This window comes from Aulonocara sp. 'chitande type north' Nkhata Bay, linkage group LG17, assembly GCF_057382095.1.
Source record: "Aulonocara sp. 'chitande type north' Nkhata Bay isolate Kocher_YH1m ecotype deep benthic linkage group LG17, A_spYH_male_GT1.1, whole genome shotgun sequence".
Taxonomy (NCBI): Eukaryota; Metazoa; Chordata; class Actinopteri; order Cichliformes; family Cichlidae; genus Aulonocara; species Aulonocara sp. 'chitande type north' Nkhata Bay.
Genome location: NC_141360.1, coordinates 16330672 through 16347386, shown reverse-complemented (window position 1 = coordinate 16347386; position 16715 = coordinate 16330672). Strand labels below are relative to the sequence as shown.

The window sequence follows — 16715 nt, the reverse complement described above, 5'->3', positions numbered from 1 at the left end:
CCAGAAGCAGTAGGATTGCAGTGCAATAGTAGTGATACAGGATAATATCTCTACTGCCCTGACAATGTGCTGTACAGAATACACAGTCTAGACAGTGAGCTAAATACTTGCTTTATAAAACACACGAGACAGGGGCCAAGGTTGAGGTTGTTTACTGGACCTCTTTTGTGAAACGTAAACAACTGGAACCGAGCTAGGTTTTTGTGTTAGCGACAGTATCTGGTGCTTGTTGGAATGTAAACGCTGATCATCAGTACCCTTCCTGCTCCAGTGGCTGTAAGAATTTCTATCCTAGAGAATATGGGCCAAGTGTAAGAAATAAACACTTTTTCATTTTGCCTTCCAGAAACACTTTTCCTCTAAAGCACAACAGCACCAAGTAAAGTGCTTTGAGACTTATTTAGACTACTGTTAGTCTTCTCTCTCTCCACACACACACACACACACACACACACACACACACACACACACACACACACTCAGGACACAGACATAATGAACACATACACTGTATACAGTATCTATATAGACAGCCATACTGGAGGCACATGCAGTTGTTTCCTTTATCTAAAAGTGGCTCTTATACAGTTTGTGATTTTATTATATAAAAATATTATTTTCAGTTGCTGTGGAGTCTGTCTGCTGTCAATAGCGCCATCTGGTGTCAAGGTAATAATAGGCCACATTAACACTGTTTCACAATAACATTTCCTTAGCGTGACTTTCTGGAGTGTAACACTGCACATCCCAAAAACAAGTCCCAAAATGTACAATACCTACTTTTTTAAACAAGCTTTTTTTATAGAAGGTAAATACATTTTTTACCGCCATTACATACCTGTATTGTAACGGAACTTGAAATGGACTGTATCAAGAGCTCTGTTAGTCTTACTGAGAACTCAATTCATTCATTCATATAGCTTATATAGCTTTATTCTTTTCATTTTGACTAGCTCACATCCCCGGTCATTTTAGAAACAACAAACATATATGTCTTTGGAATATGGGAAGAAACCCTCCAAAGCACAGGAAGAACATGAGCATAGAAAGAACTGGCTAATTCAAAATACCTTTTTTTTTTAGTAGAATATACAAATCAAGTTACAGTAATGTACAAAAGTCTTAAGTCTTGATATTTTGCTTCCAAGAAGACAGACATTGCAGTCATTTTTTAAAAAGTGGTCTTGAGCAACAGTACTCTTTCAGTTTTCCTTTGATCATTGGTTACTTTTGCACTCATTTCCAGTCTTTTACCTGACAGTAATAAGAATGTTTTTAAGACACTTGAAACTGATCTATAAATCATTCAAGTGTATAAAACAACACCTAACTCAAGTGATGAATGAGTGCTATGTCTGCATATACAGTGGTCCCTCATTTATCGCGGAGTTACGTTCTAAAATTAACCTGTGAAGTAGCCAGCTTTATATTTTACAATTATTATAGATGTTCCAAGGCTGTAAACCCCCTCACTACACACTTTATACACTTTTCTCAGACAAGCACGAACATTTTCACACTTTCCTCTCTTGTTTAAACACTTTCAAAGTTCAAGCCTTGGTAGAAAAATAGGTCCAGTAATATAGAATGAAACCAAAGATCAAAGCCTGTTATCAGGTCCAGAACATGGGAATAGAGCAGCTGCCAGAGAATAAAACATTAATGAATAAATGGTATGGAAGTAGAGGAAGCAAGAAGAATGATTTGAGTAAAGTTTGACTTATCTGACTCTTTTGTTTCGCTTAATGTGCCTTATAATGGGATGAGCCTTATGGTCCCCAAAATACGGTAACTTCTACCTTCCTTTAGCATGTCCAGAAGTCCTACTTTTTGTGCGATGGTTAGCATCTTGCTCTGACTTTTGGTTGCTACTGCAGGTGTCGTTGACGGTGCAAAACGTTTTGTCGACATTGTTGTGTTTGTTGGGGAGTAAACTTACAAACATACAGTACAGCACTTCAGAGTCACACTGCTAGCGATTGAAGATTTCTGTAAATTTGACAAGATGAACGCATTTTGTATTGGACAGGAGACACGACACAAGATTGATTGACACTGGTCTACAGCCAATCAGGACGCAGATGCAAAAGCTGAACCGCATTATCGCAAGGGACCACTGTAACAGATAACTTGGCAAAGAACCACATTGAAATTCTATCTCCAGGCACGTTGTTACTAGTGCCTAATTCTTGACATGAAATTAACGACAGCAGGCGAACACATCTGAAAGTCATGTCCTTAAGAAGTAGGAAAAAAATCTAGCAAAGACCTGTTTAAAAAACCTGAGAGGTGCATCTGGCCCATCTACTGCGTCTACCAAAGCCTCATCAGAAACGGTCTCAGCGATAGGGTGGCTTTCATTCTTTTCATTCTTCAGGAAGGGAAAAAAGGAAACATCGGTGGAAGCTTTGTCGTGGTTTGGGAATGCATTTGGCCATGTCATGTTGGGATTCTTGTCAAATCAGAAGAAAATACTCTCAGATTTTGATCCACCATGCATGGTTGCCTGGAAAGCATCTGATTAGCAACAGCTATGACACAAGATCCCAAACACACTGGAAATGCATTAAAAGCATACCTGGATAGAAAAACACACAGTTGAGCAGTATCAGTCATAGATTGACCTCCGCAGAAGCAGCCTGGGTGAATGGAACAGCAGGCAGGCAGCGTCTAAAGCAGAGCTTTGGAATGGCCTTCAAGAAGCTTTAGAACTATTTCCTGCTTTATAAATGTTATAAACAATAAATTGCAACACTTAGTCTGCTCAGCTCGACTCTCCAACAAGCGTGGGTGATATGGCCTAACAACTATATGATGGCATTTCAAGGACATTTTCGACTTACACTATTCAAATTAAAATAAAAAGAATACAATTTAAACAGGCGAACTGAAGAGGATTGAAGGAGAACCTAGAGTTTCTTGGGATTTGGGGTTTTTTGGGTTTGTGAAGTCATTTCTTGTAGTTAATTGAGAAGCTGAAGTAGAGTATTTGTAACCAAAGTGTTTGGCTGTCAAATGTGAAGGGCAGAGAGAACGCTGGCAGGGCCAGCCGCCGGCCTGACTTCCCGTCTCACACCTCAGCAAATAAGAGATTCAGCATCTCCAGTGGAGCATGCTGTGATGAGATGAAAAATATTGTGCAGAAGGAAGGATGGGGGAGTGTGGGGTGGGCAGCAGTGTGACAGGCTGACTAAATAAATCAAGCAATAGCGCAATAACAAAACTTGCACAGGGGGTACAGGAGGTGAGCGAAGGTGCTTGGAGATGGATGAATGTGAGATGGAGGTGAAGTAAGGAGCTTTGTGTGGTCTTATGTACCTGCTGTCAGCTCTGTCAGAGGAAGTGCTTCCTATTAAGTTAATAGACTTTTTGCCTGGGATGGGATAGGCTACTGCTACTACTACTACTACTACTACTACTACTACTAATACTAATAATAATAATAATAATAATAATATTGAAAGGATCTAAAATCCTCCTCAGCATTTTGTTTATGATTAACACTTGGAATTGTGTCACTAATACACTGGAGGCGTGCCTCCTCTTGCTAAATTTTGCTTTTAGTCAGATGTAACCTTGACATAATTACATTAATACTGAGTAAAAAAAAATAAATCAGTATCTTTCCCAGAAATTACCTGAAAAATGCGGCTAATTCCTTTCATTTTGCTTCCTCAAAGTCAAAAAATGCTGTAAAATGACACTTAATTATCTTTTAGACTAGTCTTGAGCATCATGCCTCACCATAGCCTTATTTTATTTGCATTTGTGTGACAGTTTTTCAGCTTTAATTTTCTGCCCCCCTAAATGTTTCTCTTATTTATGTATTGATATTGTTCTTAAGAGTCATTTGTAGATTCACATTTATCTTGTTTTGTTAGCATTTTAACCTTGGTAACATCCATCAATGTCCAGAACTCCTCCCAGCCCACCTCCTCCAGCTTAGCCAGGGGAACACTGAGGTTCTCCCAGGCTCGTCGAGAGATGCAGTCTCTGTAGCATGTCGTGGGTGTATAGCATGTCTGTAGCATGTCGTGAGTGTATGTCCCACTGGGCCCTCCTCCCAGTGGGACATATGCCTAGAACAATGCCTAGAACATCTAACCCAGGAGGAGACCACCTCAAGCTGCTTCTTTCAGAGAAAGCTCATTTCCATCGCTTCTGTCTCCAATCTCATTCTTTCACCATCAAAATAACTGACAATAATAGGCATAATAAAAGCTTCAGGCATAGATTAAGAGAGTTATGGTGTTTTTTCTTTGCTCTGTCTGGTGCCAGATGGCTGCATCACATTTACAATTTACTGGCATAGGGCATTAATTAAAATGTTAACAATTAAATCGAACGACTGGTACATCTGTTTGTTTTTTTTATTTATTTTGTCAGAAATCTGTTTTTATTTGTATCATATGTTTCCCACATTTCTTTGAGAACATCCACTGTTTTGATGTTGGACATTGTTCTGAGGAATGCTCAGTCATAAGCAAACACATTTCCTCTCACTGTTCCTTTTTCATTAGGCAGTTTCTTTTTCTTTGCTCTCACTCTCAGATTAGTTTTCAGCTCATTAGACCAACTTCATTTAGTTCTTGTGTCTCTCTCAAAATGATAAAATGAGACTAGATCTTGGTTATGTTTCTTAACAAATTCTGGTACCTTTTCAGGTAAAGAAAAACACAAACGCATTTTTACCTTCTGATTTCAGATAAGGCATTGTAAAGTACTTCCTCATATTAATCCACAAAGGAATTTGATCCTATAATCAAATAATAATCTTTTTTTTTTTTTCATTTCAGCAATTTGCTAAATCTGCAAAAAAAAATAAAAAATTCATTTAACAATTTCAAACATTTATGAAATTATTATTATTGGTTGAAGTGCATATTTTATGAACAATAATTAATGCGTTTTGTTTTGGGGCGACTGCACCTTCCAGGTAAAAGTCTTTCATTTTTGGACAAACCGAACATAGTTTGAGATTATTTTCTTCACCTTGGAAACTTCTGACTGAGATATTCTAACTGAAAATGTAGTTTTCATTGCCTTCTCACTGGGGTATGTTTGTATGTATAAATGAAGGTTGAGATGCAGGTTGCCAATGAAAGGTTTGCTGGTATGTAGATTTAAAAGGCAGGCAGATGTGGATAATTTTTTACAATAATTTATTGAAATGTGTTTATTTTGTTGTAGCTATGAGGTCAGTTTTAAATTACAGACCGTGATTGGTTCGTTCTTTCACGTTTAGGGTCCTGTTTGTTTTTATATTGTCTTTATTTTAGTATAGCTAATACCACACCTGTAATGTTATGCCTTCTTACACTAAATATATGTTTTTGGCCTGATAACGTGACCTCAGTCGTGTCACTCATTTCTGTTAGCTAGCAAAGCAGCTTGCTAGCTAACAAGTAGGCATAGTAGATTTGAACGATTACTAGTCAAACAGTAACCGTGAATATGAATGCCAACTTCAAATGAGTGACTTGTTTAAATTCCACAGTTTTATTCAAAGATCACTATGTCCTGATTTAGATGGTAATCAGCTATTGTTAAACTATTGTTATAAAAACTCAAGAGTAGCTGCTGATGGGCAGTTTTCGTTTTTGTTTTCTGCTATAACGCTCTCTCCTCCTCACTGGCCCCAGAGCAAATGTCAGCATGAGGTGAGTTACCAAAACCTAAATTCTAATTTAACTTCAAGTCATTTTAAATCCATTTATTTTCTCCAAATAAATTCCAACTCTGTTAATTTTGCATAAAACCTGCTAAAAAGTGCTGTTTTGTGTCTTCTTTAACGCTTAATGCTAAGACCATTAGTAGGTTGTGTGAGCATGTATGTTAAACTACCAACCATGTTTGATTGAGCTACATGGAAAGTGCCGTGGTTGAATTATTGATAGCCTAATGGCTTTTATGGAAACCCGCTTTACTTAGTTTTATTAACTCACCCTCCACCTTTTTATGCTTTGTAAGCACGCATGCACTAAAGCACCCCCCCCCCCCCCCCCCCCCCACACACACACACATACACACACACACACACACACACACACACGCGCCAATGAATAGTTATTAATTAGGAGAGTGAGCTATTACCTCTGATGCAGCGGGGCAGGGACATTCTGTGTTATGTAGTTTAATATGTGGTTTTAGGTCTAAGCTGACCCACCTGCCTTATCTAGTCTAAAACCTAATGTCTAACATAAATCACACTAACAGGGTTATAGCACTGCTACCCATCTTTTGTGTTTCCTCATGCTGCCCCTGCTGTTTGTCTTTTCCTTTTATATCCTTATTCTTTTATTCATCCTTCAGCTTCTGTTCAACCTGGTACTTTCCTGTTAGGTCAGCCTGTCTTATAAGTTTTAGTTGCGAACAGTAACAACTCATTTAAAACTTTTACTGCAGACCTGATCTCCATTTCTTTACCGGGAGGCTTGGTGGTGGTGGTGGGGAGAATCATCAGTTTCAGCAGATATGTGATCTCTATCGACCAGATCATTTTAGAAGAAGATCCTATTACGGATTCTTTCTTCCTCCCCTCCCTTTCTATCTCCTTCCAGCTCCTCCTGTGTTTTTTCTCTCCTGCATTATGTTGCTGGATATCCATCACAGTACAATGTATTGATTTGTACTGTAGGCATTAATTATTAGGGGGAAAAAACCCTGTTCCCTGCTCTTTAGGGACTGAGTGCAGCATGAAAAATAACCATAAGTTTAATCACTGATGCTGCTGACAGTTGTTAGGCAGTTTGGTTATTAACAGGCACATTTAATGAAGCTACAGCCACAGCATTAGTCATTTGTGAAGGCTTGATTCTGCATGAAGATGTTTGTTTGCTCTTTTCTTCATTTTGAAATTCAGTTGATTACAGAAAAGCACTTTGATTCCTAGACAACAGGTGCTTTATGACACCATGGTAAAATCCAAACTCCCAGAAAGCCTCAGATCAGCTGAAACACTCAGTTTATTTAAATCCAGGTTGAAGACTCACCTGTTCTCAGCTGCATTTGAATAAAACACCAAATCCACACTTTTAAGCATAAATTTCAAAACGTACATTTTAACTACTGATTTTATCTACTGTTTGTTTTTGGTTTTTTTTTTTATCAATTTTAAATCATGCTTTTTATTTGTTTTTGTTTTTTAATGTCTCTGTAAAGCACTTTGAATCACCTTGTTGTTGAATTGTGCTATATAAATAAACTTGCCATGCCATTGACCAGTTATGTTATTGATTAGTGTCACCGCTCAAAGGGGATTTAGCGTATCAGCAGTGCTACGTGGTTTGACTGGTCTGTCTAGCAGCTTCAGGTTTATTGAGATCCAATCACAAAATAGTTAAAAATAAGAAAAGATTCATGTTTAAAACCAAGCTAAGCATGAGCCAAAGTGTCATTTGGTCCTTCTTAATATACGTAGACTGTTCTTACTTCCTTTCCATCACATGTAACTGCACCACACAAATCCTCTTTAGAGAGATTTCAGAAACACTTATCATGTCTCACCATGAGCTATAATGCTTTCTGAGTCACTCATGCAGCCGGAATCTAAAAGTGTCTGAATACACAAGTAGGCATTTAAATGCCATTTGGAGGGGAATTGCAAGGTTACATCTTCATCTCATAGAGCTCTAAGTTTCATACAATAAGGGGGGCTGGAAGAGAGGATGAAATAATGTCACAGGTGTGGATTTCCCCATCTAACTTTTATTAAAAATAGACTTTAAAGTGACTTAAGTTTGTTTTACTTCACAATGGCTGTATCACATGAAAGAGCTTGGAAGTCAGAGGAAAGAAAAGGTTTTCAGAATTGAAGTTCATAGTGATAATAATATGTGAAGTTAAATGAGGCAACATTAAATGACATATTGTTCTGTTTTTGCTCCATGACTCTGGTCTGGTTTTTTTTTTTTTTTTTGGGGGGGGGGGGTTGCGTTTTTTATATGAAATAAAAATAATGATAATATATTTTCAATCTAGCTCATACTGGAAAATTCCACTTAACATCGACTACTCCTTTACCCATCACTTTCTAGCGTAACGTCCAAGGACATCCTGCTTGACTCCTTCAGGACATAGTAACCATTTCTGACAGAAGCATGAGGCAGAATAGAGCTGGTATACATGGAGGAGACAGAAGGATGGAAACGAAACACTTCATTTTGCATGATGAAACTCTTTTAGGCTGAGTGCCAGTACCTCATCTCTGTGCTGTTACAGATAAATTAAAAGTTGTATTTCTTACTGAAAAGAAGAGACTGGGAATCATTCTTGTACGATTCCCAGTCTTGTAAGGCTTCAGGCTTCATTTAAGTACACATTCAGTAGCTTTTAACATAGTTTTTATCAGCAGTAATGTTACTTAGTTGAGGTCTGGGTTCAACTGGAGCAGCCAAGCATCTCAATTCTTTTCTTCTTATAGCCGTTCTATATAAATTCTCTGGTGTGCTCGGGATGTTGCATTACACAATTTTTAACCAAGCTTTAGCTGTTGGACAGATGGTCACACATTTCACTCGAGAATACTTTGGACTACAGAGGAGTTCAGTGACTGAACCATTTAACCTTTGAACTCAGGCCTGCAGTTTGCAGTTTTTCTGAGCATTGCACAGTCTGACCTTGGGGTAAATTCACTGGAGCTGGGCACTTTGTTAACACACTGCTGAATGTTCCAGACCAGAACTACGCCTGAAAAACTGAAGAAGCTTCTCTGATGAGAGGTGAAACGTCTTCAAGAAACTCAAAAAAGTCCAGTTGCTTTTCTGTCCAAGCTCTTGAGATTACAATGACGTGGATGGCTGAGCCCTTCACAGACATATTCTATGGAAGTAGTTTCTCAAAGGGTATACTTTCAAAGTATAACACAGAGTCCTGTGAAAACAAAACTAGTTTATTTGCACTTGGGTGAGAACAGAAGGTCCTAAAAACGCCAGAGGTGGTAAAATCTATTCTTGGGAGCTATGTCCTCTTTCAGAGTGACATGAGAGGGAAACACATTCCAGGCAGTTCAGCAGTGCTGTGCGTTAGATAACTGAGTGTCGGCTAGCATGCCTTTTGGGCTTCAGACATTGATCACGATATATGACGAATAATCTGCATAACAGTTGGGGCTAAATGTCACATTTTTGGGTCCGAAAATGTCAGAAAATCAATGATCAGATTTAGTCTGCTGGCAGTTTGTGTGTTATTTTCCTGTTCACCTCCTTCTCTTTGTCCTGAATGTGCGTACTTAGGTGTTTTAAATCAGCCTTATAACAATAAAGGCGATTTGCACAATGAGAGAGTAAACTTTTAAGCCTTGTCAGCAATTATAATCAGTCAGATTGATGTGGTCTGCTCTTGTCTAGATTTTCATTATAATAGAAAGCCTTGCAGTGCTTGCCAACAGTGGTATGTTAGGTGTAGTCTAGTCATTTACCCCTCACGGTCATCTGGTTTCCTCTCTCACTCTGTCTGCTAATAGCAGACTTTATTCATTTGCCTGGAACTTTTATGTCATTTACAAGCTAAAATGTTTAAAAGAAGTCCGAAAATAAAAACCAGAAACCTCAACTGAGTCTGTGCTTCAGTAACTAGAGGAAACAGACGATTAATTCTCCTTTCACATCGGAAAACATTTACAAGACTACAATAATAATAATGCTTTGGTTACAGCGTGAACATAATAAGTAGCAAAGGTTCAATAAGGAGTTAAAGCATCACCTTAAAGGCACTCAAAATTGTTGAGTGGCATCGTGATCTGTACTGAGATTAGGAGGCAGGGGGGAAAAAGCCTGGAGAGGTGGAAGTATGCACAGGAGAGAAGAGGAAGCAATGTGTGTAAATGTGAGGGAGATGGGTGGAACAATGAAGCTCCAAGGAATAGATGTAATAAAGTTAGCTGAGTTTAAATGTCTGGGGTAAGCCATCCAAAGCAATGGACACTGCGCAAGAGAGGTGAAGACGAGTCCAGGCAGGGTGAGTGGGTGCAGACGAATGTCAGGGCTGATTTGTGATTTAAGGATAGAAGCGAGACTGAAAGGGAAGGTTTAGGACGTCTTAGAAATGAGCAGATCAGAGGGACAGCTCAGGTTGAGCAGTTTGGAGAAAAAGAAAAAGCAGTAATGCTGAGATGGTTTGGACATGGTCAGTGGAGCGAAGTGAATATATCGGACAAAGGGTGTTGGATATGGAGCTGCCTGGCAGGAGGAGGTAGGTAAAGATAACATGCAGTATCATTGGTTTTGTATTTTATCAGAAATGACGTAGGCTTCAGTGTAGCATTATGCTGGATGCTTCCTGCACTTCAATTACATTAACAAATACATTCAAACAATGTCCTGTTCTGTTTGGGATGAGGTAATTCAGTTTTGACAGTATCTTCCATCTCTGATGACGGAGAGGAAATTGAATTGTGTTTCCATCTCAGCTCCCCCTCCCTGCCTGCCTCCTCTGATCTGTTTTTCTTCTACATCTCTCCTTTTTGCTGTGAGGTTGGAAACTCTTCCTGGAATGAAATCCCTGTGTTAGTATTGAATTCTTTCTGTTTACTTGCAGCTTTTCTTTATCTTCCGATTAGAGCTAATGCACAGACTAAAAATGTCACCAACAGATTGATTAAAATATTCCAGTGTAAAAGTATGTGCAAAGAATAATTTAGCTTGTGTGTTGTTTTGTGTTACCTGCAATCTTGTAATCCTCCCTCATATGTCAACCTGCCTCATGTATAGGGCTGAACGATATATCGCATTTGCGATAATATCGCGACATGATCAAGTGCAATTTTCTAACCGCAAAGGCTGCGATTATACTGCGATTATAAGGCTGTCCAAATTACTACCATATCCCAGAATTCATAGCGCGGCCCAGCCAAACTCCAGTTTCCAGCAATGGCGGCCGCTACTAAGTTTTAAAATTACTCATACTAATCTTTCTGGGTCACAAAATAAACTTTTAACATATTTTCAGGCGAGAAAGTAATTGTGTAAACATCAAATATCTGCTCGGTTTATCAAGATATCCCATATTTGCAAAAGTGCTTCGACGTTTTCAGAGGCGTCTGCTACCCACCAGCTCGACAGCTAGCCGGGAGCTCGAGGGTTACTGATGCGGCCGAGAACGGCACAACTCCCGGCACATCATTTTCAGATCACTGCGGAGTTTCGCTGCTCGGGTTAAACGTAATATATAAGTCACTTAGACAACCTAAAAATGTTATTGTTGGGCTTTTTTCAGTGTTTTGTTTGTTCGTGAGTAAATCGGTTTGGCTGAGATTAAAGTTATTAGATTAGATAAAATAAAACTTTATTAATCCCCCGGGTGGGTTCCTCCTTGGTTTTCACACAGCTGACTAAACGTCAAACAGAAAACTTATTAAACAGAAGTATGAGACAGTCGAGAATTTACACCAGTGTCTGGTTATATTTTAGATAGCAAGAAGCAGACGGCCGAGTTTATTAAACTCCACCGAGACAGCGGTGACGCTAATCAGAACTAGACCGTCCAATTTCACGCCTTTAAATTTTAAAGGCGTGTTTGTGTGTGTGTTTATACAATTGCTATTATGTTTGCACTTTATGTGTAATGTTACTGACTGCAGAGATCAGTAAGATGTGTGTATTTTTTATTTATTTAATATTATTTTTTAATTGAATGACTGTCTAGTAGTTCACAGATGTCGAAAAACTGAGTGTGGTAAAGCCACTGATTTTTTTTATGTATATTTCTGCAATCTGCACATTGTACTGACTTTCATTTTAATGTTTACACCAGGGTTCCTTGTCAGCACTTTATGCTCAGATGTTTGTAAGCTAAAAATAAACTATTGTGTATGTTCAAATATACTGTTGTGATTGAAGAAGTTAAATAAAAATGTCAGTCATCAATTCATGCATCACCTCATGTCATCATAACAGAGGTCTGTCTTCCAGGAAAGAACAGTTTAAAATTAATGTAATATAGTATTGGCCATACTATATGATGTATTGCTTGTCTTTGTTTAATAATACAGAAGACAAAGACCTTAAAAAATAATCGCATATCGCATCGCAATCGCAATATTGGGGCAAAAAATCGCAATTAGATTATTTTCCATAATCGTTCAGCCCTACTCATGTATCATCCTCTCTTTCTGTCTCTCTGTTATGAACTATTACATGAATTCGGGGCCATGCCAGACTCAAGTCTGCCTCAAACAGTAAAGCAACCCAGGACTTTAGTCCAGTACGACTCAGTAAAGCATCTTTCCTACTTTTACTGGATGTAAATGTAGGTTCCATTAAAGGGGCATGTTTCAATCTGCCAGACGTCTGAATGTCAGTCCTGGTGCTCTTCGAGTTGTACCTATTGCAAGAAATGATTGTGTGTTGTCTTGTTTTCGGACGAGCAGTATTATTGTGCAGAATATGGCTCGAGCCCTACAACTTTCAACAGTACTTCTCTGCAGCCTTTTTTTTAATATATACAAACTCAAGATGGCAAATAGCCAGCGGTGTGTGCTGAAGGGTTTGGGAAAGATAAACAAGCAGGATTTCATGTGCTTTGATAAAATCTATTAAGAGAGAAGAGTTGTCCATTAATGTGACTGCTTGCATTCTGAAGTGGTACTGAGGGGAAAAGGGTAAATATAAGTTATGTTTTATGGGCAACAAAAGTGATGTCCCATCTGCTGGCACGAGGCACCCTTTGGTAGGATTGTCTGAGCGTTGACACCTGTCATTCAGGCGAATACAGCAATGAGTATTAGCGCCCTCGGGACTGGTAGAGATAGTACAGAGATGTGGCGACATGACTGTTTGCGTGCGAAGTGACCATTGTGTCACAGATAAATGGGTCCTTAGTGAAACTGCCGTATAGCACCAAACCACAACAACAGCAGCCTCAGGGCAGGTTATATTGTAAGGTAAAGGCTCTGCATTGAAAAAGGAACAGGATGGAACAGCATGTCTGTCTTTAGGAACTTATCATCTCTTTGAAACAGGGTGCAGTGTTTGTTGCTGTTTGTTGTGGCTTGACTGAACAGACATTAAACACACACACCATTGCGCATTGAGCCAGAGCTGCTGCAGTCGCCAGCAGTCTTTTGAACTGAGTTTGAACTTACACACATGCACACACCTACTTACATACATATAGATGCACGGCGATATCTTACGTCAGTGTAACCTTTTGACCTACTATAGCTGCACAGTACGCCAAAGCACATTTTGCATGAATAGAGATCAATTCAAAGCAGGATACAGAGAGAAGATTTGACTTGGCGAGCCCCTGATACTACAGTCCTAATCTGTGTGTCTGTGTGTGTGTGCATTTGGATTTTTGTATCATCAAGAGCTTGTTTCTCACTATGTCTTTACCCCTGACAGCAGACATAGTCAAGTTTAGCTTTAGCCCTTATCATGAGGACTGGAGTCTGGCTTCCTCTGCCCTTTATTGAGAGCCTTGAAATGACTGTAGAGTGTGACTGACAGAGAACAGAGCCTTCTGGATCTTATTTAGGATTATTAAATATTGTTTCCCTTGGGATTAGTGGTTGAATGTAAACATTCATATTGGAATCCTTTTAAAACATCTTTAGTTCTCTTGTTGCATTTACTGTAGCATAGAGAAAATGACAAATAACAAAAAATAAACTTTCAGTTTAGATAATCTAAAAAAGAGCCAAGATAAAATTAAAATCCGTTTCAGATTCCTTATTGTCAGTGCACAGTTATCCAGTGATTAATAATCCAAACCCGAAACTGTTAATTGCACAAGTGACTCAAAAGCTGTAGCATTACACACAGATGGTCCTTGAGCCATGCTGGATCCACGCACAGCTACTCTGTGTTTCCCAGACGGCTTCATTTCTGTACTTCCTAATTATGTTATCTACCACTTTCTAGTCATACATTTCATTTAATCCAGTTTACAAAAGTTGAGACTTGAAGGGAAGACAGGCCACATTAGTCTTTGTCTTAATTTGTACTCTGTACCTCTACCCTAGTTCTCTCTATCCTCTCTTTCTTCTGCCCTTTCTCCCTCTCACAGTGTAAAGCCTTTTCAGGCTTACTCAGCATTTTCTTATCAATGCCCCGATGGGGACAAAGCTTTATGCAACGGCTGTGTGTCCACATCTTTCTTGCTCTTATTTCCCTCTCTTCGTTCGCTTTTTCTCTTTAGCTTTCATCTGCTTTCAGCATCAACACATTGTTCTATATAAACCATCTGCAAAAATCAAGAATAAGTCGACCAGTCACTCAGACTTCAGGAAACCCAAAAATGATGTCACCATCTCTCACAGCAAAACAAAGAAACCATGGTCATTACAGACGAGAATAAGCACAGAAAGAAAAGCGGACTATTCAGCCGGATTTCTCTTACCTGGACCAAATGAACCACATCTCCATATGTAGAGCTATTAAGCCGCTGCAGCTGTGAACAGCTTTGTGTATGATAAAGAAGTGGTGCGTTGAAAGGCAAAGCTGGATTGAAAAGTGATTTCAGAGCTTTGTGGTTATGTAAGATCGCAGCTCTTTCAAGTGTGTGCATTTTAGTTGGTCTCTATTATTGTGGAAATTGCACCCTCTGCCTCCTGTCACTGATGGAGTTGAATAACACTGTGTTCACATTCTTCATCCTGTGCCAAACACCTTCATGTTTAATTTATTCAGACTGAGCTTTCTCCTGCTGTCCTGTCTGACACACACATCCAAATACACCGTCAGCACAATGCTCAGACAGAGCAGCACGCAACCTGTCTGCATAATGCAGACACACACACACAGAGCTGTCATCCTACTACTCATTTCATAGTTTTCATTTTCGGGCGGGGCTGTTGCATAGTGCTGTTTGATACCTTTCTCTACAGCTCTCTGTTAATGCTTTTATTTTTTCTATTAATCTTCCAATTGCTTGTTTCTTTAGGACTGTCCATTATCGCACTGGACAAATGTAGTATTGTGTTTATATAATTGTTGTGACTGATTTCCTGGCATTAACTTTATTTCCCCTGAAACTCATTTACTCCGATTGTTTTATTTCAGCGTGTCTGTATACACATGCATGACTCTGAGATATCTGTCAGGCTGCTGTCCAGACAGCCAGCCAGCTGGCTGCAGGACAGTTTGACTAATAGTAGACCAACCCATCAAGCTGATGAATGAAGCAACACAAACAGGAGCTCTTTATCTCAGCTCCTTTATTATACAAAGAAGATGACCATCGTGTCTGGCACAACAGCCTGTATTCCAAACCCTCAACCAATTTAACACGAAATATCAGGTATCAATAACATGATTTCATATTGTCTGTTTATTGAGCCACATTGCAATGGCCCATTAACTTGACGACAACACAAATGTTGTTAAATCTTGTGTATTTGGTAGACAGATTTCTTTACAGTCAGCTGTGGCCCAGAGCTATTAGTCAGAACCTTCTGTTCAAAAATCTCTGAGGTTATACTGAAAACAGGTTCTTTAAAACAATCTTCCTAAACAGTGAACTAAATTTATAATTACGCAACTTCTAACTAATTTTCTGCACAGCCACACTGCATAGGTCACTGTTACACACTGGATTATGTTAGAAATATGGGCTCAAGGCAGATTTCCCAGTTTTCCAGTATCAAAATGTAATACTAATAAATGGGTAGGTACATACTGCTAAGTACTTAGTACTTATTATAGCTTTAATAATTCTAATTTGTGTCCTGAAGTATGATGTTGAAAGACACGTTGATCATGTCATCTTCATCATCATGATGAGTCTGGCATCTGGTTGGAAGGTGAAATACGATGTCCATGTTGTAGCTGATTTACAAAATGTTCCTGTGAGTTTGTGGGTGCTGGACGCAATGTTACGCAAAATCCGAGTATTATAGGGATAATGTAGTAGAAACAGGATAATAATAGGCATGTGTATCATGCCTTTATTGCCCTTGACCTCTAACCTCACACTGGGTGTGAGTGTAGGTGCCCACATGCTAGACTACTTTCATTTCAGTGTCTCTGTATGCGTTTTAATTTTAGCCAAGCTGCATTCAGTCCACTACACAAGCAGTCAGTCGGTGGGCTACTGTCCACCAGTCTTGTGGCTAAGTGAACATTCCTCTGTGTGGCCCCTTTGGCCTTTGCACTCACTAACACTGGGGCTTTGACCAGAGGATGGGGGCCCAGACAGGGCTGCTGGAGCTCAGTTTGATATGGATTACTCAGGGTCTGATCTCCCTCTACACACACAGCAGTGGCTGAACAGACGAATCTGTCCATGGTCAGTGTTGTGTTTGTGCTGTATACAGTATATATATGCATGCACCAGCAGACATATACTCTCTCTCTTCTGCTTGTTTTTTTCTTTTTTTGCTTGGTTATTCAAACCATCCATTCATTCTCATTACCATTCTCTCATGTCTTTGTGAGTCATCAGTACATGGCTCTCTGTGGCGTGTAGGAGGACTCCAGACGCTCTGCCTTCCTACAGTTCAATCTATCCTTCCATCACTTTTTTGTCCCCATTCCTGTTTTTGTTTTTTTTTCGCTTCTTTGCTCCTTTGCATCTCTCTTGTTTGTGGAGGAGGATCACCAGTTAAAAATAGTGTTCTGGTGTCACTTACCAAAACCTGTCAAAACAAGATATATCCAGAAAAGGTAAACATTTTCAGATCTTTACAAGTGACAGTTATTGTAATCAATTTTTGATCCAGCTGATTGGCTGAACCTTTATTTTCTTTCTCTGAAAAGAAATTGAAAGTTTCCTTG

At 39.2% G+C, this 16715-nt stretch overlaps 1 protein-coding gene across 6 annotated transcripts in view; it reads left to right on the top strand.

Moving 5' to 3' along the window:
• Positions 1-16715, top strand: part of mast2 (microtubule associated serine/threonine kinase 2) — a 147072-nt gene that overhangs the window by 27869 nt on the left and 102488 nt on the right. The gene's annotated exons all lie outside the window — the stretch shown is intronic.